The 25,766-nt window shown below is 36.9% G+C and overlaps 1 long non-coding RNA gene across 1 annotated transcript; it reads left to right on the top strand.

Moving 5' to 3' along the window:
* The first annotated feature begins 1,686 nt into the window (after positions 1-1,686).
* LOC135289013 (uncharacterized) lies at positions 1,687-25,766 on the top strand. Its single transcript, XR_010351806.1, has 5 exons — positions 1,687-1,783; positions 12,094-12,126; positions 16,235-16,303; positions 23,873-23,926; positions 25,484-25,766. It is a non-coding gene; the product is annotated as an uncharacterized LOC135289013 (long non-coding RNA).

Genomic DNA, 25,766 nt, shown 5'->3' with positions numbered 1-25,766 from the left:
ATTTTTTTGTGAGACAAAAAATCTACTTTCTGTTCTGTTCAAACCAATTCACTTCCTACAAATTAGATATTTTTTGGACCAGAGAATGAAAGGGAATTTCATCTTCAGTAAGGCAGAGTTCAGCTAGCAGATGGAAGAGGTAGTTTTACGTTTCTCAACATTGCACATCTCAGGTGAGGGCTGGCATTGTTTTCTAGAAAGTTAAATATTATTTCTAAAAAATGTATCCCCTTTATTGGGCAAGTTATATTCTGATTCTCTTTGACAAATGTGTAAGGAAAACCCAAAGGACAATGAGGAGTAGTCAGCCTAGGAGAAAAATCTAAACCCCCCCAAAAAGGGATACTTCTGAACCTGCTAAAATTTTAAGCTTCTTGCACAGGCAATATTTGTTGAAAATTGGATGCTTTGCTTTCAGAAACTTGTAAATTTTAAGCATGAAAGATTTGTTCAGGAAATATCTGCTCAATCAAAAAAAGTGAAATGTACAATACTATTCGTTTTGACATAGTATTCTAAAAAATTCTGATAAAATATGTTGTTAAAGTATGTTTTAAAACAGTGAAATACAAAGTAGAGTAAATAATAAAGTCATAAATACAAATATTTTTTCTAAAGAATGGAGATGAAGAGAGTGGAAACTCTTTGTTGTGGTCATATTTAAACCAAGACTTCAAACATTACTTGTATTTCTCACATAATTGAGAAACAATATTTTCTCAGAGAAATTAATCTCTTAAAAACTTACAAAGTTCCCATTCTGAATGGAGAAAAATCAAATATGAAATAAGCTTAGACACGTTTCCTACTACTTCCATAAAATCAAAAAATGAACATACTTAGAAGCTCTCCACTGGGATGGCATGAGTTTCTCATTGGTTATTGATTCTATTGATAACTTTTGTAGATAAAGTTACAGAAGTTCATAAAAAGGTTCTAATGTTCAGATGTCACAATATGGAGCATTGTACAAGCTGAAAATATATTCATGTTCTCACACTCATGTGCATTTCTCTATTCCTCCAATTCCTGCCTTACCCTGGTGCTACATTTGTATCTGCAGTGAATAAGGCACCACCACCCTCATTTGGATATTTCTCCTTTACTGGCCCTGCCGAAACCAATCCAAGGAGAAAATAGACCCTAGATTTAGAAGCGTTGGTGGAGAAAATACAAGCCAAACCTTGTGAAACAAAAACTAGTGAGAGGATTTTATCAGAGGCAACTTCAATATAGCAACTTCAACATCTAAACATTTTTCAAAGCATCACATTTCCAAGGTCATGCAAAGGTCTTGGCATTTTGGCAGGTTTTACTGGGCAGTGTGGGTGGAAGCTCACAGCAACCTGCGCAGCAACACAGGGGTAATGGAGCAGCCTTCTGCCTGCCCTGCAGGGCACAGTTTTGCAGTGTTTAATCAAAAAGCTCCTCAACATCTTGCAAATTCCAGGCCAGATCCTGCCAAGTAACAGCATGGAAAAGAAGCAGGGTTATGGCAAGAGCTGAAGGGCCATGGGATCAAACTTTAGAGTGGTCTGAAGGGGTGCTGTCATCTTGCCCACCAGCCATAGGTGCAACCTGAGTGCCCGCACCAGGCGCAGCATGGAGATGGCTGCATGAGCTCTCTGTTTTACTTGGGCTGCATCTGCCCGGAGATGAGGCTGCAAAATTGTTTCCTTTTGAATATTTTAAGCTTTTGGAAAGCTTCAATAGGTTGTTATTTCCTTCTGCTTCTAGTTAGCCGTTACAGTTGTGCTGTTTTGATGTGAGCTGACTTTGTGAGGTCAGGAGGGTTAAATGGTGTTTGATTAAAATCAGAACACCCAACAACTACTGTTTCAGAGTTTGACTTTGCTGGCCTCTTCATCTGGGAATTCAGGAAGACACCTTCAGCTTCAAAAAAAGGGGGGAAAAAAGCAGCTTCTTTTTTCAGGTTTTTTTTTCCCCTTTGTATGTCTTAAAGACAAACAAAGAGGAAAAGCCACATTGTGTATGTTTTTCTGGCAGTGGGCCTGCCACTGTTTATCAAACCAAGGCAAATCCAATTAGCCTGTGGCCTGCCTCCCAACCTTATTAACCTGCTCAGCTGTGAGAAACTCAACAGCCCCTGCCAATATCTCATTTCTCCAGCAGCTGATAAGATCAGTTCAAGATATTCAATGGGGTTTCCTTTCACTTCGGCTTCATCACAGTCACCGGCATCTTAACCGTGGTAGCCGGATCTTATTTTCCTCTCATTTACTACATGAAATAGGATGGCGGCTCCGAGGCCTATGCAGCTTGTTGGAACAAACAGCGATCAGGCCTTCGCGGTGTTTGACAGGACGGGCTGATTTTCCTTATCGCGGCTGGCCCACAAAGGCCTGGGCCAGGCCGGGGTTATTAGCATTCCTCGGTGAGATGCGTCAGGCCTATTTCTGTCACGCAGACAGATTGAGCCTTTCACTCAGGCTCGCGAATGAGTGACACATGGCCTGACTGGGAGGACAACATTGTTATTTGAGTTAAGAAATCAATTTGTATCAAATGTACACTGTAATTTATTTGTTGGCTTTGAAGGGAACCTGGCTGAGATAAATGGGAATGGGCTTCTTTCTTCCCCCCTATGCTGAGCTGATAAAGTTCTTGTGAAGCTCCAGATAGCTCCAGTCAGAGCCAAAGTGACAAACATGTTTAAAGTTGCACAGTGATCTTTAAATCTCAAAAAGAACACCTTGTCGGACATGATAGAACATTTTTTACCTTTTCCCTCTATCTGTCAGAAAGCTGCTGTGACACATTGCTTTAGTATTTTTGCTGACATTTTCTTTATCGAGCACATCTGTTTGTGGTCGAAAGATGCTTATTCCTATTTTCTTCAATCTACAGCAGCCTAGAAAACTGCCAAAAGGAAGAAAGAAAACGAGACATTCTTTCCAAGAATAATGCTTATTTTATTTTTTTAATTGTGACTTTTCTTGATCAGTTTTCTTTTTTCTTTTGTTAAAAGAGAGAAGAAACATGTGGGGAACATGTATCATGAGATCTTGTCTATTTCAAGAAGTTTGGTTTTGGTTCAGATTTATGGTACATTAAGATGTTGGTATTAAACATAAAATTGTGAGCTATGAGATTGACATTCTTCTTATTAGTGTTATAAATGTAAGCCTAAGTGTTGGCTCTATGTAGCAGTGTCTTTATCTTTGGAACAATTTGAATAATCAAAAGTTACATCTATGGTTTCATGTATGCTGGCAGTTATGACTCCATAATGAAAAAATGCTAGCAAACTAGCCACAGGCAGAGTAGCTCGTTGACATTTCCATACAATAACCTGATTGTTTAGTTTTGGCTTTCAAAAGTGGTCTAAATGTAAGTCATATTAGATCACCATGTAAGGTACATTACCCTTCCTCTGCATTATGTCCACCTGCATATAGGCTCTTCTTTAACAGATGGGCACGTACATGAGTGGTCATACACACAAACATACAGCATCATAGACTGCTGTACTCAGATTAGTCCACACAAAATACAGCCATCATCAAAGCAAGGTCAAGCTTGAGGCAGTCCAAAGTGGGCAACTTGGGTCAAAGGGTCTTGAAGTCCTCTGGAATCTAGGTCAAAAGTGATTTCAGACCAAAACCATTACATATGCATTTGTATATAAGTATTTTGGAGATAAGTTGGTTTTAGGAACCATTGAATTTATGAATAGCCTGACCACATCTCCAAAATAGTCACACCATTCCCAAGAATCTCAGAGAGGCACAATTATCACGATTAACTCTTCTCTCAGGCTGCCCAACCAATATATTTCACTCTTCTCTTTCCTGCCTTTCCCCTGGGAATGTTGCAATCCTTTAGGCTGCAAGCAGCCCGCCAGCCTTAGATCTTGTTATACCTATGTGTACTGACACTGTAATAGTGTTAAGCCTTACTCTCAGGTTTCTTCTGTGCTGTGGCCTTTGGGCGAGGTCTTGCCCTTTTACCTCTCTGTCCAGGTGCATAGTGACAGTGCTGCTATTCAGTGAGTTACCTGACATTTTTAATGTGAAGCTTTTTAAACCTCAACTACGTGTTCCCAAATTTAGGCCATAGCTTCAGATTTTGTCTCACCTTACCAGAATGAAGACGACATATAATTTAAAATATCTAAGATGGTTTCTAATTTTTTTCCTCTGGCACATTCTAGAGATGTGACTTCTGATTTTTCAGAATAGGCAATACTGCAATCCAGCCCTAATTAGCAGGAGTTAACACGCATTTATATTTCTACATAAACAGATTCTATAAAGCATACACCTTCTTAAATGAGGACTGCACTTAGGCACACTCTTTTTATCTTTATCTATATAACCTTTACAATTATTACAGACTGAGCATATCAATCAATTCATTGTCAGATCAAACTCTTCAAGTAATCATACCAAATATTGTTTAATCTCATTGCTTTAGAAATAACCATTGGCAGTGAAGTAATTTAGACCCCAGAAATGTCAGTGCAAAATAGTACACCCTCTTGCTCCGATACAAGAGCACTCTATCACATCTACAGCTTCACTCTGTTAAAATAACACATCCTCCAAAGCACTTGTTTTGGCCTTCTCCTGCCTTATCTTATATCCCTTAGTGACAGAAAATGGAAAGAACTTAATTTCTCTTTGAGGTTCGTATTAATTCATTACGGGCAATGCCAATTTTCTCTGTGCTGTGACTAGGCCTCAAATGATAGCATAAAATTGAACCTTATGCATGGAATTTGGAGAGGAAGAGAACAGATGCCACAATGTGCCATGTTTGTTCATTACATTTTTCATGTTATGCTTTCTAAAAAACACAGTGGTCAGCAGCAGGGGCAAGCTGACATTCAACTGGTCTTCAGTAACACATGAAAAAGAGAGAATGCTCTAGGTCAAGGGGTTCCCTTATGTGTCTTACTTGAGAGCAATGAGTATCTACAGATGGGAAAAAGTGTGATGAAACCTGTGGGGCAAGCAGTGTGAGAAACCCAACAAGCAGAGAGGCTTCAGCAGGGGCAGTGCCTCCTGAGGAGATCAGGGTCAAAGAAACAACTGGACAAGGAAAAAAAAAAAAATAAAAAAAAAAAAAAAAAAAAAATAACCCAAAGAAAACTCCCTTTTTTTCAAGAGAGGATGGCATTGAGTTTGGTTCAAGAAACCCTTGAAAGTTGTTGAATTCAGAGCAAGGCTCAATAAAAGCAAGGATACAGTGGGCAAGGAAAGTTTTATTTTTTTATTCTGTAACTTTTATTGTCTTACTTAAGCAGGCCTCACTTGTCCCTTTATAAAGGTCCATTGTTTCAGTCTGAGCTAAAATAAACTAGAATTTCAGATTTCCTTGGATGTTTTTTGGCATGCTTGCTGTAAGAACAATATCTACCTCAAATTTCTTGCTGACTCAAGGTCCCTTCCCTGAAGATAACTCTGTGTATCCTGAAAGCTGCAAGAAATAGCAAGCTGGGAGACAAAGAAAATGAATTGTAGCTATTTCAAAAGCAATTACTATGAACTTAAAATACACACATATAAGGAATGAATTATAATTTTCATCTGTAAATTAAGGAAATATAAAACTCAGAATAATATTCTGGTCTTTAGGTCTCTAGCACATGTCTGGAAGGGGTTATTATTTTTAGAACACTATCATGGTTCTAGAGACAATGGCTCCTTATATTTCTCCTTGGAGAGAAGGGAAAGGGAGGAAGAATACAGCAGTGTAGAGTCTCAGAAGCTCATGCTAAAGCTCCTGGAAGTAACTCTTCTGGTTCTATATTTGGAGACTTAAAATAAAGTGTACACATGAAATCTCAGAAAGCAATGAGAAATCAGTCTACCTCCTTTGCCCCTAACTCTCTGGGACAGCTGTGTTGAAATTAATCAGGGTGAAGAGGAGTTGAATATTGTAATTAACAGGCAATGCTGAAATGTGTCATTTGGTTGTGTTTGGGAGACACACCTGCTAAAAAGGACGATGTCCTGAACTGGGGGGGAGCATGTTAAAACTGTAAATATATCAAAATCTGGACCAATGTTAAATATTCCTGGGAGAAGAAGCCACTCTAAACTGAAAGTAGTAGGAGGCACAAGAGCTAAACGCCAATTCGAAGTGCAAGAGTTAAAACCTTAGGAAAAAAAATACAAACAAAACTTCCATTGAAGAATATTTAGGAATGGCAAGTATGTCTATCTGTAAATAACCAAATATCCCCTGTCTAGTGCCTGCATGCTGCATGCTCCCACTGACAAGTGAAAAGAGCTAAACAGCAAGTGCTCTCGATGAACCACAGATCACAGCTAAACCTAAAATTATGAAGCTCATTTTGGGACTAGGAAAAATGGAATACTAGAAAGTTCAGTTCCACTTCCCTTTTGAGGGATTTCTGAATAAAGGTTTGAGATGCTGTTCATTTTTTAACCCCAAATTTTGAATTGGTTAATTTTTCCTGACAATCAAGTCCTGGTTAATACAAAGAGAAGCATATCACTGCTTATTAATATAGGCTGAGAGAAAAGCCTTCCAGATATTCGGGTTTTTTACATTTCTTGACTATTTTCAGACCAAAAGCATCCATATAAATATCTGCTTCAGACTGAATAATTTTGAACAGTTTCAGTCAAAACAATCTGGGGAATTCTGATGACCTTTTATTAAGTCCATTATGTATTCCAGTAGATACACCCATTGGAAAAGAAAAAAATTGATGAAAAGCAGACTGCTTGGCAAACTCTTGGCTTTTCCTAGGTCCTTTTTTTAAAATGAAAACAAATAATTGTGATCTTACCATCTAATTAAAAACTGGATTATAATGTAGATAGAGTAGATAGCAGGACTAGGGTTATAACAACATATCATCATTTTTGTAGACATAGTAATTTTAACTCTGTATTTGAAATAATATTCTCAAAAATATTTTGTTTGTTCAATATTTTGTTTGTTTTTATTTGGTTCAACATCTCTGAACAAGCTGCTGAAGTAATGTCACACAGTAGAATATAATCCTTAGGTGAACTGGTAGATATAAAGCTGAGATATTTGTTATATCACAGACCAGGAATATTTGGTCACTGACTAACCCTTAGTAAGAAAATGCTTTCTGGCTTAGCAAGTAGCAGATTTTTGCATTTAGTACAAAAACTTGCCTTTGTTATTTTAAAAATATTCAAGATATAAATGAATAATATAATCTCTTCAAAAAGAAAATACAATTCCAAAAGGTTTAATATTAAATCTTTTGGAGTATTAAGTGGCACAGTGGTGCTGCTACATACCTAGGGAGTCTCTTTCATATGATCTCCTGGTCTCCATCCTGTCCAACACTGCAGGAATTAAAGATAGCCTAATTCATATGAGATGAGCTTGGTGAGGATCATTTCCCACTTTCAAATGCAAACATACTATCATACATTTTATGAAAGAACATCCCTTCTCAACTGTAATTCTTCAATTATCACTTGCAGAAGGCCTGAATAATGAACTTGATTTCTGCTGGGCTTTGTAAGATAGTCCTCAAGAGTCACTAAATGCTTCATATTACACACAGTAATTTAAAAAAAATTAAAATATAAAAAAATTTAAAAAGCAAAAACTCAAAGAAATGCTGAATCAAACCAAAACCAAAGCCCCAAACTAACAAAAAATCCTTCCTACCTATAAATGCTATAAATGCTATCATTCTTCCAGGTGCTTTGGGTAGCAGATGATAAGAAATGAGAAGAATCCAAAATAAGTAATTCTATTAACCAATATTTTTAATTTGGTGACAGATTTTTGACCTCTCTCAGTAAGCCATAAAATGAAATAGAAGTTGTTACTCTACCCAAATTTTCTCCTGCTCAACAGACATTCAGACAGCACAGGAAAAAAACAGACAGGGCTGTGCCACAGCTGTGTCAGAAGCAGCTGCAGGCCAGGCCACAGCTGCAGCTTCCTGTCTGCAGCCCAGCAGGCTGTTGGAGGAGCATCTCGAGGTGGATGGTTCCCACTGTGGGTTTCTGCAACCCGTGGATCTCAGCAGTTAAACAGCTGATTGTTGGAGAGAGCATAACTGTATGTAAAGCACAGTCTTTATAGCAGACTCAGACCCTTTTCTTTTCTTATTGCTCAAGCCTGGAAAAGGAAGGGGAATAAAAGCTATTAAAAAATGCTTGTCCAAAAAACATCAAGGGCCTTTTATTATTTGACCTTTTCTCCTTGGGAACCATGTATTTAACACCATGTTGCTGCTTTGGGTGCTAATATGGAAAACCGGTGTACCTGAGTTCCAAATCCTATTCATAGTAAAACCAGGTTAGTTTATTATATCTGTGGGTAAAACAACCATGTCTGATACTCTTCAGCAGCCAGCAATCCACTTAAGCAGCCCCTTTGCAAATGCTTCCTTTTGGCATATCTTGGTATTTTGTGGCACCTAATTGCACTGTTGGGTTAAATAATTGTTTCCAGCAAACTCACCTTAGAGTGAGTAATGTGCTTCCAAATGTCTTCTGTCAAAGTGTGTGAGATATGTTAGGAGACTTTTAATAAAATACTTGGTTTTAGTTAAAAATAGCAAACACACTGCTCATCAATACTGGGATAAACAGTAAATGATAGCTTTCAACAGAGTGATAGAGCATAGCAAATAAAGAAGAGCAGCAGAGGCAAGTAAAAAACAAAATAACTTTGAAACTCTACTGATTAAGATGCTAAAATAGTTTCCAATGTTTATTACAAAAAAAAAGCTAATTAAAGAGTTTACATTTTATCATGCACAGTAAAGAACTCCTGACAGGCATTGTTATAATATGAAATGCTGCAGTCTCCAATAGAGTTTAATTTAGAGCAACAACAAAGAAAGGCAAAAAAGAAGAAATAAAACAAATCAAATGTTTTAAGCAGACTGCCATAAGCTCAGGGGATGCCTTTGAGAAAACTGTTTCATAGAAGCATGCAAATGGAGCCACTACCTTGGGAATAATATTTTTCCTGAAATTGTTTCAGATTGAAGTGCTTATAGGAGGCAGTATATAGGTTGAGTAAGCCACTGGCTAAATGATTGGTGAAGTATAGCAGTTTTTCTAGGGCTAATCACACTGATTATGCAAGAAGATCCACAGGTGCTGGTACAAACCATTCACTGGAGAGTTAGTGATTGCTGCATCACTACTGATCATATCAATAGATGTCTATACTCTTATCAATTAATATTAACTTGCTAATAAATATGTTTACCAAACATATTCAACTAGAAAAAAAAATTGACACATCTTGTAGAGATGTGTTAATTTCTTTCAAACATATTTTTGCCTGAGAGAGCCTTGGACACTATTGATTTCACTCTTGCCCATTTGCTTGGTCATACATAATGATAGACTATGCATATCATGATTTTAAACCAGTCCAACATTGTTTATTTATTTTAACTACAATATTTTGTTATATTTGCAGACTTGAGGCTGAGAAGATAGTTCTACTTTTGGCTAGTAATTTTTCTGCAGGAGTTATGAGAAGGCAATTTTTTCTTGTCATTAGCAGCCCTAAGGATCACCATATTTAATTTCCCTGGCAGTCAGATGTATGAGCTATTGCAGTGGACAGAGCTGAGCTACAGAACACAGAATGTACCCTGCTCTGACTCATTTTCTGTCATCAATACAACTGTATGATTTGCTTTCTTAATGTTTGACTTTGTGTCAGGCTTGGAAGAAAATTAATTGGCAGAGAATAAGATCAGGTAAGGTGGGAGCATGAGGAAGGACCACAAAAACTTAAACACAAGGTTTCCTGCAGTATGTGTTGAGCAGGAATTCCCCATCCCTGATTCAGCACATCATAATTATGGGAGTTCTGGAACACTAGACTTCTGCTGGAATCTCCTGGATCCCAGGCAGTGCAACTATTACATCCACATGATATATGACCATAGAAATATCAGTTTTTCTTTCAGATTTTGCATTTCAAATTAGTTGAAATTAATCACTCCAGTACTGCATGCAAGGGACCAGAACAACTTACTGCCACAAGAGAGCATTCCCACTTTATTTCCACTTCATATTATTTATGAAAAGGTTTCCACACATAAATGGAAATTAATGTGCCATCATTTTACTAGGTAGATTTTCTTCTATTTATGAGGCTGTTGTCTTATAGTGTCAATCTTATGTCAATTTTTTCCATTGTCTCTGCTGAAAAAGTTCTTTTCTTCTTTCTCTGAATTCTGTACTGTCTTCTTGTTAGAAGGCTGTACACATCTCCATGAATCACAATGTATATCTTTTCGTCTATCACCCAGACATTGCTGTTATAACTCGTAGATTGAATTATCAAATTTATTCTACACTGACTGCTGAAAGATCTGGGCTCTCATGTGTGTACTTGGCTGTGGAGTGATATTATTCTCACCAGACTGTCCCAGACCTCTGAAGGTTCTTGTGGTTTCCAGACATAATTCAAAATTTGGATTTTCATCTGTAGTCTCCTAAGTAACATCTTTCCCTGTTTTGTTCAGGTGCTGTAGCATTGTTGGGACACTCATGTGGATAAGATCCTCTCTTTACAGTTTTACTGATTGTAGAAAAAAAATTTAATAAAATTACTTTATTCCAATAAAACTCTAGTCAGGAGATAGTCACAGCATGGTGCAAAGTTAATTTCTTCTCTTAGTCTTCTCAGTGAATTGGATTTGAGACAGTTTCTCTTGTGTTTTATGGAAAATACTGAATGCTCTCCTTCCAGCAAAAGCTCATATCTCTCAACATTTCCTTTACTCTTGGGCACTTCATTCTGCTCTCTTGACATCCTGCTGGCTTGCATCATTGATACCTGGTGATACTCATTCCCCAGTGTGTGCCAGTACTGCCATCAGCATTTATTAAGGCAACTGTACTCACCAGCACCAGAAATGATTGATTCAATGGCTATTTTCCCCTACTGTCAAGCATGGAGTTTCACACTCCTGTTTATTTTGGAATACCCTCTCAAATCTGTTGTTTAGGGCTTAATCCTAAATCCATTAGAATCAACAGAAATTTGTTCCTGTCGTCCCAATTAATTTCAGGGTATTTTGTCTGTATTTACAAAAGTGTTCATATTGTTTTTGAAAATTTGCCTTCTACTTGGTGACTGTAGTATACAAAGAAAAATTTCATATTTATTTATGTCTTTATTTTCCTAAGCTTACTTATGACAAAAATCAGATGAGTCTTCATGCAACACTGGGTCCCATTTACTGGGTTGTATTTCAAACAACATAATTTCCTCTACTTCTTTTCACTCTTGCTGTCTGTTTCCATCCTTCTCCATTCTCATTAACCATATCACCATTTTACATGAAAGGAAGTTTTCCTCAACACTGGGCACATAAAAATTAAAGGTAACACAATGAGTGAATATCACTGAGAGCCAATTTTTCTCAGCTAAGTTTTAACACCAGTTCAGGCTACCTACAGTGAGCTGTGATAGAAGTCAGAAAAGAGACTTCAAGCAGCTTTCTAAGGAATAAAAAGCATTCCTCTTGCTGTATTGTTTTTGCACAGGGCCAGCAGGTTAATGGCAGAGGAGCTTTATAGCACATAGAATTCACTGGCTGCAGAGGACAGAAAAGCACATGAGTAGGGCTGTAACCCAGGGATTTGTGTGCTGCTGCTAAGCATCCACAGGTGCATTGCTCAGCAGAAGAGTGGCAGCAGCTGTTTGTCCCAGACCATACTAGAACATGACAATTTTTTTGTCTCCAACAACGGCTGTGGCCAGATGTGTATTTGCTTGGCTATTTTTGAGAGAAGTTTAATATTTTTTAAATACTGGATTTCATTACTATAAATAAAATAATATTAATCAAGCCCATAATACCTTTTTAATTGATTTTTTATAAATCCAAGGAATTTGGTTTGAGCTTTTGCTACACTGGCAAGAAAATCATAACTGTTACAAGCTACCAAGAGAATATCTATATCTCAGTTCAGAATTCATTGTATTTGTTCTTATTCACTCAATGTCTTTAAGAAAGGAGGTGTCATTTCCAGTGACTCTTCATGCACAGACATCTTTTGACTATGAATTGCAACCCCAGCCAATACCACTTTGATTCTACTTTTCTTTTTCCTTTCACAGGACCATTCCCATAACTTTTACACCTCTCTCCAGGTAAGCAGACACTTTGAGGCACAATGTCAATCATTAGACATGAAAAATATTTCAGTATTTTAAAGCTAGAGTATTTGTCACAGACTCAAATAATAGAGACCTAATGACTTACCAGGGACTTTGCTCATAAACACACGCATATGCTATCCTCAGATCTCAATATTATTATTATTTCTTCTTATTCTTTTCATTCATGTACTTAAAACAGAAACACATTTCCTCCTAGAAAATGCTGACAGTATATCCTGGTATCTCAAGGCAGAAAGGTTGCTTTCCCCCAGGCGGTGTGCTGGCAACTTTCACATGGACATACATGACTGAGCTGCCTATAGGCATCCTTGCTTTCACTGTTTCCATAATTCAATATGTTTAAGAACAGCCATACTAAAAAACATTAAAAAGAGGACAGGGAAGTGAAACCTACAGAACTGAAGTTTAGAAATGTAGTACAACTAAAAGAAGGCAGCATTGAGAGAAAAAGTACAGGAGGGATTTGTCATGCAAAAATAAGACCTCTTCTGAAGCTGAGAAGTTACTACTTGCAATCAAAGTGAAAAGTACTGCTTGAAATAATAAAGCAGAGATTGTCTTAATGCTTTTTAACATGTGTTTTTAAAGTAAATCTTTAATAAATTACATATTATCACAAATAATTTACTGATTACTACCTTTTCCTACATTTAATTAATCCATTCTGTGCCACACACAAAAGCACTCCTGAGTGAGCTACAACAAAGACTTAAGCATATGTTCTGAGTCAAACAGATTTAGCAAAATATTTTTGGTCTCTTAAACAAGTTTGGATTACAGTAAAAATGCAATTAAAAGAATACATTTCCAAGCTGCCAAAGGTAAAATTAATTCATATGAACAAGAATTTCACTGTTGTGCAGCTGCTGAAGGAAAAGAGTTAATGTATATGGCAGAAATAATTTTACTTCGGTTGCTACCTGAATTTTTGTTATTAACTATAATCTTTTGGGAATTAGTCAGTTTATGTTTAAGAAGTGCAGATGACTGAGTTTAAGCCAGAGTCACATGAGATAAAAGGTATACAGTCACAACTCTGTATGATTCTTTAACCACTTAGTGAACAGATAGAGGACAGGACAACAGAAAGATGAACTGAGTTGCAGAGACATTATTCCTCTCTAAGTATTTGACATGAAATTCTGTCTGTTGCTGAGGTAATTTTGAAATATGATTACTAATACAGTCTGTTAAAGAAAGCCATAAGAAGGACATAATGCACTTTCTTACCACATAGTTGATGAAAGAGCAAAGAACATGAAGATATGCAGAAGCTCAGAATTTCCACATGCATTTTGACCTCTGCAAGAATATTTCTTTTGATATCTTTTGAATGCACATGTACTGTGTATGATGGAAGTGACTTACATTTAAACAGACATATATACAACTTTATGGGGAAGTATTGTTTTGGTGTTGCACATACATATGATGGTACAGCAGAACCCCATCATGGTGCAATTGCAAAATCTGACGCCAACTTGAAAGCTTCAGCTGATGACTTATGTCATTACAAGAGGAAGTGCTCTCTTCTTTTATTGTTTTTCTGTGCAGAACACAACACTAAGACTTGACAATCTCTGAGAGAATTTTTTCCATCTACAAAGAAGCTGAAAGATCACCTGTGACTGTGGAATGTATTTTTCCAACATTTCTATTTTACAGAGTGTTTTTGATAATGCCTGGGAAAAGATCTTGGAAACTGGAAGAGACTTGGTGTGATGCTTTAGAACTAGCTTACCAAAGAGATTTATTACAAATTGCTACATTTTGTGAAGCAACACAAAACAATGTTACCAGGAGTAATCAGTAGTTGTATTTCAGCAGACGTTCAGGATATATTATGAAAAGCACTGATTTAATTATTTGCATTCTAATGTACTGAGGAGCTTCCTGTAGTATGTTTCATAAAACCCTTCATTATAAATATAAATCTGCTGTAAAACCCTAGCTACAATTATGCATTTTCATGAAAATCATGGCATTTGCAAGCACAAATAGAAACTAAGATGTTTGAGGATTTTGTTTATTATGTACTGATTAAAAATTTGCAAATATTTCAAATGTCTACATCTGTGCCATAACATCACTGAGCAAGTCGTATTACTGATAGTAGCCTGAATAGGAAGAATATGAAGATCTCAGATATAGCAAATCATTAAGTTTTTTCCAATCTAAATGATTGTATAATTCTGTGAATATTTCCATGAGTTCACTGACAATATATGATAACAGCTGCATGGAGCTTTTCTTTTTCCAGTGCAATAGCTCATTTTACTAGAAAAAGCTTTCAGTTGTTACATGAGCTCAAATTGTAAGACTTACACACTCACTTTGCTCTGCAGTAATATCAGATATGTGCATATTATATTTTTTGGTGTGTTTGTTTGCATCTCATTTGGCACAGAATTTATCTAGTGAAATACAGCCCTTATATATTACTAATATACTGTAGTATAACACCAGCAAAGCACGAGACAATATTCTGTCTAATTGTTTTGATCAAACATGACATAGACTTTGTACTCGCGCTAGACACATATTTCTGCAAGTTATAGCTTTCACAGTACTTGCTTTCATTTTTCTGTAATCCTGTCTGTTTCAGACCCTGAAGAATGCAGCACAACCGTTTCAGTTTTCAACCTGTCAAGACTTTGCACAAATGATTTGTCAAGAAAAAGTCTAATTATGTCTGGCTTAAGGCTTCCATGTTAAACAGGAACAATTGCAGTGACTGTGAAAGAACCGCCTCCTGGCACTTGAGCAAAATGTGAAAGCAGCGTGATTGTCCTGCCTTGTTTCTTTCCATCAACACCCTGTGGTCAGAAAAAGAAACTACCAAATACTTCACTTCCATTTCTATGGGTTTCTTGTGACTGGCAGCACCTTGGCATTTGCCTTGTACTGTATGTGAGTCATACTGCTAGGGCAACAGGAGAGCCTGTTGAATACAAAGTCTGAAACTAAGCAGACATCAAGCCAAGAGCTGCTACAGCAGCAATCAAGCAGATTAGCTTAAGTAATTCTGATGAGCATGTTAAAGCTCAAAATGAATGAGAATGTTTCGAGGAAAACCATAAATCAAGCCATGTGTAAGTGACCTGCTGCTGTGAAACACTTTATATAATATACCTAAGTGTATTTTTTCAACATCCTGACATATTGGCAACCATTTATCTTATTTTGTTTGTTTCAAAAATATTACTTGTCTTTCCTTTCCAATAGAGTATACAAACAGCACCAAAACTTATGTTTTTTTTTGAGGACCTGATCCAAATGATCATTCAGTGGTTTCATCACTGGTATTAGTGAAAGTTTTCCAGAGACATTGTGTCTGGGTGTTTTGGAACAAAATCCCATGGAAACAATACTGATACATAGCAGGTAAGGAAATGTATGGCAAAACCACCAGAGCACAAACAGATTGCTCCTATGGAAATTTGGCCTACATTCAAAAAATTACTGCAGCCTCGGGGATCTTCATTTTATGGTGGTCTCAAGACAAATTAAAATGTCTGGTAAATTTTCACAAAGGACTGATCACCTACACCCTGAAAACTGTTTTTAATATCTTTAATGTGTCTCTAAGCCAGCAAGACCACATCTCAGAAGGTTATCATGGCCAGAGGAAAGGTTTACCACAACTAAAATGCTAACAAAACCTAGAATTTCATTTTGCCTCCTGCCTCGTGAATATGCCCTGACATACAGGAGCTATAAAGTTCAAAACTCTTGGGTAACAACAGTTTATTCTTACCCTTCTGCATCTGCTGGTTGGCAGCTCTCTGTAACTGGACAGAGCCTAGTTGAAGACTGAAGGTCTTATTGGCACACTTTTGTCTCCTAGGAAAATGTGAACTGACAACTAGGAAGATAATTCGCCCCTTTTTATAATCAGAATCTCACTTCATCATTGACTGGCAGAACAGCAGGGACAAGGGACCTATCAAAATACTGGACAAACAATGTTGTCTTCCCATTTTCTGTAAAGGAAATAAAATAAACCAATAATTCTGTAAAAGATAGAGCCACTTAAGAGCAGACACTTAAATTGAAATTTCATGATCTTAAATTTCAGAGTGTTGACAGAAGCCTTTGTAGACTGGGAGAATTGCTGAGGCAGAATACCTTCTTCACACTGAGCAAGGTAGTGTCTTCTGTTTTTATGGAAAACTTTCTGGAGTTTGGGGGTGTGGATTCCTGTATAGACATGGTATCACTGCTCTGTACCATAGGCTATTGTGATCAGCATCAATTTAGTGAAATTCCTCAAGTGTTCCCAAGAAAGACCTGTGAAATGAGTAGCTGACAAGTGATGTTTAAATACAAGTGTCAGTACTTGGTTTCTGCATGATCGGAGCACAACAGTGAGGTTAATCGCAATTAAAAACCCAACAAAAATCTCTGTTAGTCTTTCAATATCATGACACTTGGTGATCCACTCATAGATTTTCATGCAACCAAATATATTGACCAGAATACCAATAAACAGCCTTTATGACTCCAGCATTCTGATATATTCCCTCAGAGCAACTAACCAATGTGTTTGTGTCTCACCAGACATGTTCCTGTGTATTTCTGCTGCTGGATATCAGCATATGTGCCTGGTGAATGTGAAGTAGTGTCTTATTCATCAAGTTGGAATATAGAATAGAGCATTTCACCCAGTGGTTCAAATCATCCTCCGTGCAAAGTTGACTTCAAGGTAGCGGGTTAGGTCCTGCATCAGGGGATTGAAGTATTGGTCATGGAAGAAACTTAGGGTTGTCTTAGGGTTGATCTGGTGGCTGGCCTTGAAATGCTCAACTGGAGCTTCCTTCAGGCAAAATAGATTCAGACACATTATATTCAATCCCTTAACTGCCTATGAGGAATTATTTCTACAGTTTCTTTTAGGAGTCAATGTATAATCAAGAATGGTGCCTGCTTGAAGTGTACAGGAGTGTCAACATTTTACTGTGCAAAGTCCACATTGATACTCCATATAGTGCATTTGTTGAGTTAGGCTTTCACATCCTGATATGCTGCACACTAAGAAGCCCTTAGAGTATGACTAAAAATAGTTGTGTTGTGCTAGACCTCCAGTGACACATGAGGAAATTACATACAGATTAACACAGTGAAGGTAAAAACTGTGAGAGTGGCTTAGGAAACTGCTGCCTTCTTGGCATAAAAAAAAACCAAAGAAAGCCAAGGATTCATTTCTTCAGGGCTCACCTAGAAAGGGACTGAAGAGTTAGAACCAATTCAAGTATCATGTAAAGTTGTTCTGTGCTCTTAGCAAGTTTGGAACTTTGGCCAGGAACACACAGAATGATAATCAGGAACCTTCCATGTTCTGCAGGGGAGACCTGAAGCTACTGAGATTACAGAGGTAATCACTATACCTTCTCAAAACAGATGAGCCATGGGACTGATGAAACAAAGGCACTTATCATATTCAAGTAACTATATTTGACAGAACACCAAGTTTTAAACTCTCAGGAAGTGTTTTTCTGGTTCTTGTTCCCTTTCTAAATTTAAGTTGGAATTGGAATTGTGATGATTAACAGAAATGGAATTATTCAGTTTTCTGATGATTTTCAGATCCACAGACCTTTTTTTTTATTTCTATACACTTTAGCAAAGCTATTTCAATTTTCAAGAACCCTATTTTATAAGGGTATGCTCCTTCTCTCCAAAAAAAGCTCTTGTAAGGACATGTCCATCACAAAAGCAGATTTACACGATTTTGCTCAAAGTTTTTTTAAAACTTAAGCCACCTAAGTCAAATTGTACAGCAACTGTATTTTTAAGAAAAACATGTAGATATTCCTGATGACAGCTTTGATTTTCTTGTGATATGCTTGAATAAATAGGTGAAATAAACATTGGCAGGAATAGGGTTTGCAGTTCTCAGAACCAAGTAAGTGCCTTGCTAACCCCAACTACTTGCCACTTCCTCTTCTCCCTCTAATTGCATCTGGCAAAAGCCTTGGTCATAGCTCAGGTCCTAGTCATACGAGGTCCTTTAGAGGTCTGTGTTAGTAACAGAAAAGACTTCTGGAGCATTCAACAGCTCATAGAAGATAGAAGGAATAGGAGACATGTCACAGGACATAAAGCCTGATAATTGTTTATGGGAAGAAAACCACAGGACATTGTTTCTCTGCAATGGTTCCAGGGAGCATAGGAACTTACATAGTGTGCCTTATAAAAACCATGTTTATTATGAAGCATGGTTCGGCTAATATGAAAATGAAGAGATAAAGAGTTTCATATTTATTTGTACTTGGTTTGTTTTTTAAAAATTTAATCCTGATCTATGTCTAATTCCATGTTGATTTAATTACCTTCTTTGCCCCCACTACCATGTATCTCTGGAAGAGGTTCGCATGCCTTTAGTGTATTACAGAGACTGTACAGTGTCCAGAAAATCTGAAAAAGAGAAACTTATTCTAAAATGCAAAGAAGAATGGAAATATATATTTAATAATAACGTGTTTCATAATGTGTTTCCTATACATTCTTATACAAGAAAATGTTATTAAATACAATTGGAGTTATTTAAGTAAAACAGTATATGAAGTGACAAAAGAGCAAAAGCAGTATTTGGTAATGTGAGTATAACTTATCATCTACACAGGAATCTCCTTTTGCTATATGCCTAATTTCAGGAAGAAAATTTTAGAAATTCTGTTTAAATTATTTATCTGAAGAAGTTTATGTCTCAATTTTAAATCCCAGTTTCTCAGAATCTTCACTTGCAAACTCTTGGAAACACCTGTGTCATCTTCTTACTGAAATAATGAAATTTGATATTTTAAAGTACATATATCTTTATGGAACAAAATACATTTTCACTCCTCATCTTTGACTTAGTTATGTAAATTTTCTAAAAACAGTGGAGGAAACAATAACAAAAAAAGACTTAACTGAAATGAACATAAAAAATTTCATAGTGCAGAGGCATTTCTTGAAGATGCATCTTCTGAAAAGTCTCTTAGCAACTGAAAAGATAAATGATCTTCATTGAGACCTTTCTAGCCATTTATCATTTTTATAATATTGGTCACTTTTCTGAGTGAAACTGACTTGTGAGCATATGGTACAGAGCCCTCAATTAAACAAGGAATTTAAGGACTTGCTGAGCTTTCAGGATGTGAGTGAAGTGAAAGACAGAGGTGGTTTATTTGACAAAAATCCACAGTCAGATTGTCCTTCTTTGTACATGTGCATGATTTAAGCCATAAGCAGAGGAGAGTCTTTGAAGCCCTGAATCAACCTTCCAGCTGCATCAGCAACAGACTTGAGCTACAGATATGACCCTCAACTCTCACTCCCTATGCAATGTTTCTTCAAAGATAAAAGCAATTAATGCAGCTACCCCAAATTTATATCAGGTAGTAGTCAATTTTCACAACAACTGCAAGCCTGTAACAATCAAATCAGTCTGTAACAATCAAAAACATTGTCAGAGGACACCATCATGAGACCCCTTTTATGTATAGAATGTGCAGAATAGAATAGAATTGTTGCTTCAGACAGAAACTTTTTAAGAAGTTGGAGAATCCCGTGTCCCTGGATTGACCCTTGATCCTCCAACTTTTTTTTTTAATCACTCTGACAAATTTGTACACAGAAAGACTGTAGACTCCATTTCAGTAGCTTACAACAAAAATGTGTAGAGGCCTCCGGGTAGAACCCTATTACCAAGAGAGCTTTGACTCAAAAGATCTTTTCCCAAATATAGAGGTTTTTCACATCTATTCCCCCAAACATAGCCTTGAGTAAGTCACAAAAAAAACCAAAAAACAGAAAACAAAAACAAAAAACAAACAAAAAAAGACCCACAAAAAAAAACCTACCAAAAAACCCCCCAAAAAACAAAACAAAACAAAAAAACAAATTGATGCATCCGCTAGTGCATTGGTAACAAATTTATTCAAGTCTTAGCAATTCTAGGCTGCTGCTACTTGTTTCAAGTGATCCAATATCACTGGAGTAGACTTGTTTACTGAAGCAGCAAGGGCTGCAGACAACTGAGAAGCCTCTAAACTTAGCTAGAGATGGGTCAGCATAGTTGTATCTCACTCTCTGGCGTAGTATGCTGACACGTAATTATAGCATTTTGATAGTGGTTTGCAATGACACAGTGCATTGGCTGGTGAAACACAGCAGTGTCCCAGATTTGTCCTTTGAAGAGTGTTAGTTCCTAAGAGTCCTGGAAATCTCAGCTGCAGTTTTCCCATTGATTTCATTTCTGTGCACAGGTGTTGTGGTTTAACCTCAGCCAGCACCTAAGTACCACACAGCTGCCTGCTCACTCCCTGCTCCCAGTAAGACAGGAAGTAAAACTTGTGGGTTGAGATAAGAACAGCTTTATAATTGAAACAAAGTAAAATATAATAATAAATTTAAAATAAAAGTAGAAGGAGAGAGAGAGATGAAACCCAAGAGAAACAACTGATACACAGTACAGTTGCTCACCATTTGCTGACTGATGATTATCTCATTCTCAAGCAACAATCAGCTCCTCCTGAACAATTTCCCCAAGTTTATATACTGGGCATATCTCTTTGCCCAGTGCAGGTCAGCTGTCCTGGCCATGCTCTCTCCTAGGTTTTAGTGCATCTCTTCACTCTGAGATACTGACTGAAAAGTCCTTGACCTTAGGTAACCACTGCTGAGCAACAACTTAACCATCAGTGTGCTACTAATATTATTCTCATACTAAACCAAAACACAGCTCTGTACCAGCTGCTAGGAAGAAAATTAACTCTATCCCAGTCAAATCCAGAACAGCATGCTAGTGAGTTGTTGAGAAAGAACTAAAATAAAAACCAAGTAACCATTTGAGGATTTTATTATTTTGGTAATAATTACAGTCTCTATGATACAAGCTTACCTGAAGTCTTGAGACGTAAAGCAAAGTTTCAGCTAGCACTATCCAGGATAACAAAAATCTTGCTAATTTCCAGCTCTCATTTAATGTTATGTATGATTAAATATCAGCTCAGAATTATTTGCTAAGGAAGCCAAAGCAATCCAGGCTCTATAAATTAGTTTCTCTACATAATACTAACTGTGCATATATATCTGAGTGCTGTTGGTGTCCAATGGAAGTAAGCTAAAAGAACTACTGCCTGCTGATAACTGAGAAAAAAAGGCTATTACTGCTCTGCCGAGACTGGTATGGCTGTGAAATAAATGTTCCTGTTATTAACAAAACAGAGAATAGAAAAAGACCTCAAACATATCTAGTTTTACAATACATTCAGGGCAATAAAAAAACTTCATTGAGTTATTTCATCAATTACAGGTCATTACTCTTTTTTAAAATTAACTAAAAAGAATGTCTCCTGTGACAACCATAACCTACCTCCAGCTCTGAAGAAGAAGCTTTTAAAGCCATATTAGATGGGCTTCAAGCTAACAAGATGTTCAGTGTGGGATGGAAAGATCTATTGTTCTTACTGCATTTCACCATATGCTCCCCTCTACATTCTATAACAAAATATTCTAAGGGGATTCAGAGTGTCCTGCATACACAGTGATGTGTCTACATTAAATGTCTTTTTCTGAAAGGCAAGAAATCATCTCTTCTACTGATTATTCTCTGTATTCAGAACATATGAGAATGGTCTAAAGCTCTACCGGGGAAGGACTTCAGGAAGCATTTCTTTTCTGACAGGGTGGTCAAAGAGGCTTCCTGGAGAGATGACTAATGCCCCAAGCTTCTCAGTGATAAGAGGCATTTGGATGATTATCATAACATCATGCTTTAACTTGGTCAGTCCTGAACTGGTCAGGCAGTTGGGCTACCTGATTATCATAAGTGTATTACAGCCAAAATATTCTATTATTCTATTCTATTCTATTCTATTCTATTCTATTCTATTCTATTCTATTCTATTCTATTCTATTCTATTCTATTCTATTCTATTCACCTCTCTGTTTAAAAATCCAGCACAGGATAACAGCTTTAAGACATATGAGGCTACATAATAATAGTCACACTTTTCAGGAGCTATCCCATCTCCACAGCATGCAATTCAAGAGAGATTATCCAATGGTGCACAGAAGAAAGACCAAAAATATTTGAGGGGTTAAGTGCAAGCTTTGGTCCTCCTGGACTTTTGGACCTGGAAATGCACCTCCATTTGCCAGGATGCTGCCTGTTGTTGTACAAACTAATACTGTACCACTCAGTGTAATATCTGCTTTCTAAAGAAAGGAGAATTTAATATGCTTTTAGAAAAAGGAGTGGATATTAGTTTCATCCTATTTCTGCTCTCCAGACCTCAGGAGTCATTTGTTTGTAGTGTAGCAAGTGCTACAATTGCAGTTCAAACTAGGTCAAAAGCAGCCCTTAAGCAGCAACCCTTATGTTCTGGAGACACTTCACACTGGAGATAAGGCTCCTTTTTCTTATTGCTCTGCCTTTTTCTATTCCCTATGGGCATCTTCAATGTCAGGATGCATCAGTGTCCCACTTGTACGTGCTCTGTCTGCAGAATGCTTTGCCCCTGCATTGTGCTTCCATCCAGATACTTGCCCTGCTGGAAGAACTCAGGTATTCCAAGAGGTTTAGACCTTTTGAGATGACACTGAAATAAGGTGCACATGGAGAAGAAAGTGCTTTGAGGAGCAATGATCTGATGACTTTTATCCCAGGGAATGTTCATGGATCTGTACACCCTGTCTGCCTCGATGGACTCAGACTATGAGTTTAACAGAATGGATGTGAATAGGTCTACGTTACTTGACCTAGGGATTAAATAAAGCTGAATGGAAGATTTTCCAGTGAGACTCAAAGATAAAGTCTCAAATTGTTGAAGATCTCAGCAAAACAGCAACAATAACTTTACTGGAAGCATACTGCATCATTCAAAACCTGCAACTTCTCCTGAAGCTGAATCTCAGTCCTGTTTTCAGGGCCAGTTTGAACAGAGGAAACAATGAGATTACTATCATTTTTCATCAGACCCAACTGATGCAGCTGATTGTTTCATTATCTACATCTTTCCATTATTCTCAAACCCAGAATGAATTAAGAAATTCTTAGCTAGCACATTCAAAAATCATGAGAAAAACCTCTTTTCTTTGTGTATATATTTATGTATGTATATAGAATACACTTGGACAAGAGGAATTGGATGGAACTGGGAACTGTTTCATAACATTTTTTTGGTGAAAAAATTATTTTCATTTTTATGGCTATTAAATAATGGTTGACATCTATAAATGCTTGAGTTGCAGTGCTAGGGATGTTCCAATATTTTGTTGTTTGATATAAACTTTACAATGGAATAAAAAGATCAAAATAATTATTCTGCAAAATATGTACTCCTAAGAAATGTGAGAGGCAGAAAGCAAATTTAAAAAAAAAACCCAAACATTAAAAACCTGGAATTGTATTTGAATTATCTATTGACAATTTGAATTTGGGTCACACAGAAGTTGTATGCACCTTACAAATGCACCCCCATTCACTCACAGAGTTATACTTGCTGTATTTTCATATTTTTCACATTCAGCTTAATGAATGTACTTCAAAGAAATTTATCACACTTGATTAGTACTGTAATAAATAACTGAAAAAATAGGTAATAGTTTTGTAAAGAGATGCCAGAAGACTAGTAAATAATTATTGCAGATTGTAGCAGCTTTCCTTCTGATACATTGCTTAAAGCCCTTGCCCAAAAGTTCTGCTTGATCTCTTTTGAATCTCTAGACCTTCACAAAGTGCAGCAAATCTCTCATAAACCACTGACTGCAGAAAGAGGACGTAAGTGCAATCACTACTACTCTTCTTGAGAAAAATATTCTCAACTTTCTTATTATTTATTTAGATAATGTGAAAATATTTTTCATGTGTTTTAAAATTAACAACTAAATTCTTAATTGTGCTTCCCTGATGGAGTAATTCGCTGCCGTACAGCCTCACAAGGACATATTCCCTACATTTCTTTATGGCGTATGATGCAAGCTAACTCTGGAGTGGACTTACAGTCCAATGAAAGAATATTGGGATAGGGATATACAGTAATGTCATTTGCACATATAAATGTGCAAATCCTCTTCTGCAGCATGTAAATTTAACTATTTTCCCAGTGTAGCCAAAACTTCATTTCATCATGTCCCAGAAGTTGCTCAAACCATTGAAGTGCAGTTGATCATTCAAGCTCCTGGAGCACATGCTATTGTTTTCCTTGAATTGATGAGTAATTGAAAGTTTAAATTGTGACTGACTAATGGACAGCTCTTATGGAAAACACTATGGCAATTCTAGTAACATTACTGTACTCTTCGTATTATTGCACATATTTTGATGGAAAATTACTCAGGGACCCCATACAGATCTGCAAGAATAACATCCTTCAGGATTTTATCCTTCTCAGGACAAGAGCTGATGTTATTTTCATCACCATAAGTATATAATTATATTTCTGTGGTTAATGTGGTGATGCATGTATCTTTGGAGATGTCAGACAGACCTGCTACTCCAGAAATACATGTGACCTAACATTTCCAAAGCTTGGTTCTCAAAACCCTTGTGACTGAAGGGAAAAAAATATAAGTGGCTATGAACATGCAATTATGTCCAGAAATGTCAGGTGAATAAAAGCCAATGCATACAAAGTAATGCCAGAATCTATCAACTGCCAGAATCTATCGACTGAGTGTTCTTGGGAACCCAAAGTGTCCTCTGTTTTTTTTGATCTAGAGAAATTCTGCTTTTTCCCTGAGTTATTCACCATTTTTAAAGTAGACTAAGGAAGAAGAAATAATCTCAGATTTATATACTGTATTAACTCTGTTCTAAGACTTTTCTAAATCTCATGCATCTTGGGCAGTACTTTTTACTTTGAATTTAATTCTGCTGTCCTATTAGAATGAAAATTTATTCTGATCCAGGGAAGGACTTTTTTTTTTACAGCAGGAAGGAAGGTGATTTTTATTTCACCATATATGAATTTAATAGTATTGCTCATGCTATTGACCTGTTGACCTGTAGAGATTCAGACTTTTAAAGTGCTGAAAAAGCATATTTATTATTGTGTAACTTTATTGAGAGACAACAAATTCCTTTATCTGCCCCCTTCCTGCTGTGTTAAGTCAGTGAGAAATACTGACACTGTATTTACACCTCCTTCCTTTCTTCATCAAAATACCACAAGCTACAGTGGCAGCCGAGGCACAAGTTCTCCCTGAGGAATTAATTTTCAAAAAGATACAGTTTGAAAGTCATATTCTGTTTTGTATACTTGCCTGCCAGGACCCCAACTTCATTACATATGTGTCAGGCAGAACCTACACTCTTGTATTTCCTTTCTCTCTGCAGGGCAGCATCCTGTCTACGTTCCTTTCTCCCTAATAGTTTAGCATTTTGGTATCAACATCTTGGGACAACACAAGAAGAAAAGAAAAGCTGATTTCTGAAGAAGGCAAGCTCAGCTACAATCCTCTCACTTTGTGTAGATGTCCCCGAAGACTGCTTCATATTTGAGACATAGATGTTGAAGAGAGGTTTCTCAGCACACTGCATGTAATTCAATGTTTTTCAATCAGTGTTTTTCCTTGTCTTCTGTACTTTGTATTTCTCTCACCTGGATATTTCAACTCAT

Source organism: Passer domesticus, chromosome 1 (assembly GCF_036417665.1).
Source record: "Passer domesticus isolate bPasDom1 chromosome 1, bPasDom1.hap1, whole genome shotgun sequence".
Lineage (NCBI taxonomy): Eukaryota > Metazoa > Chordata > Aves > Passeriformes > Passeridae > Passer > Passer domesticus.
The sequence above is the reverse complement of the archived record's forward strand: the minus strand, read 5'-3'. Positions and strand labels throughout refer to the sequence as shown.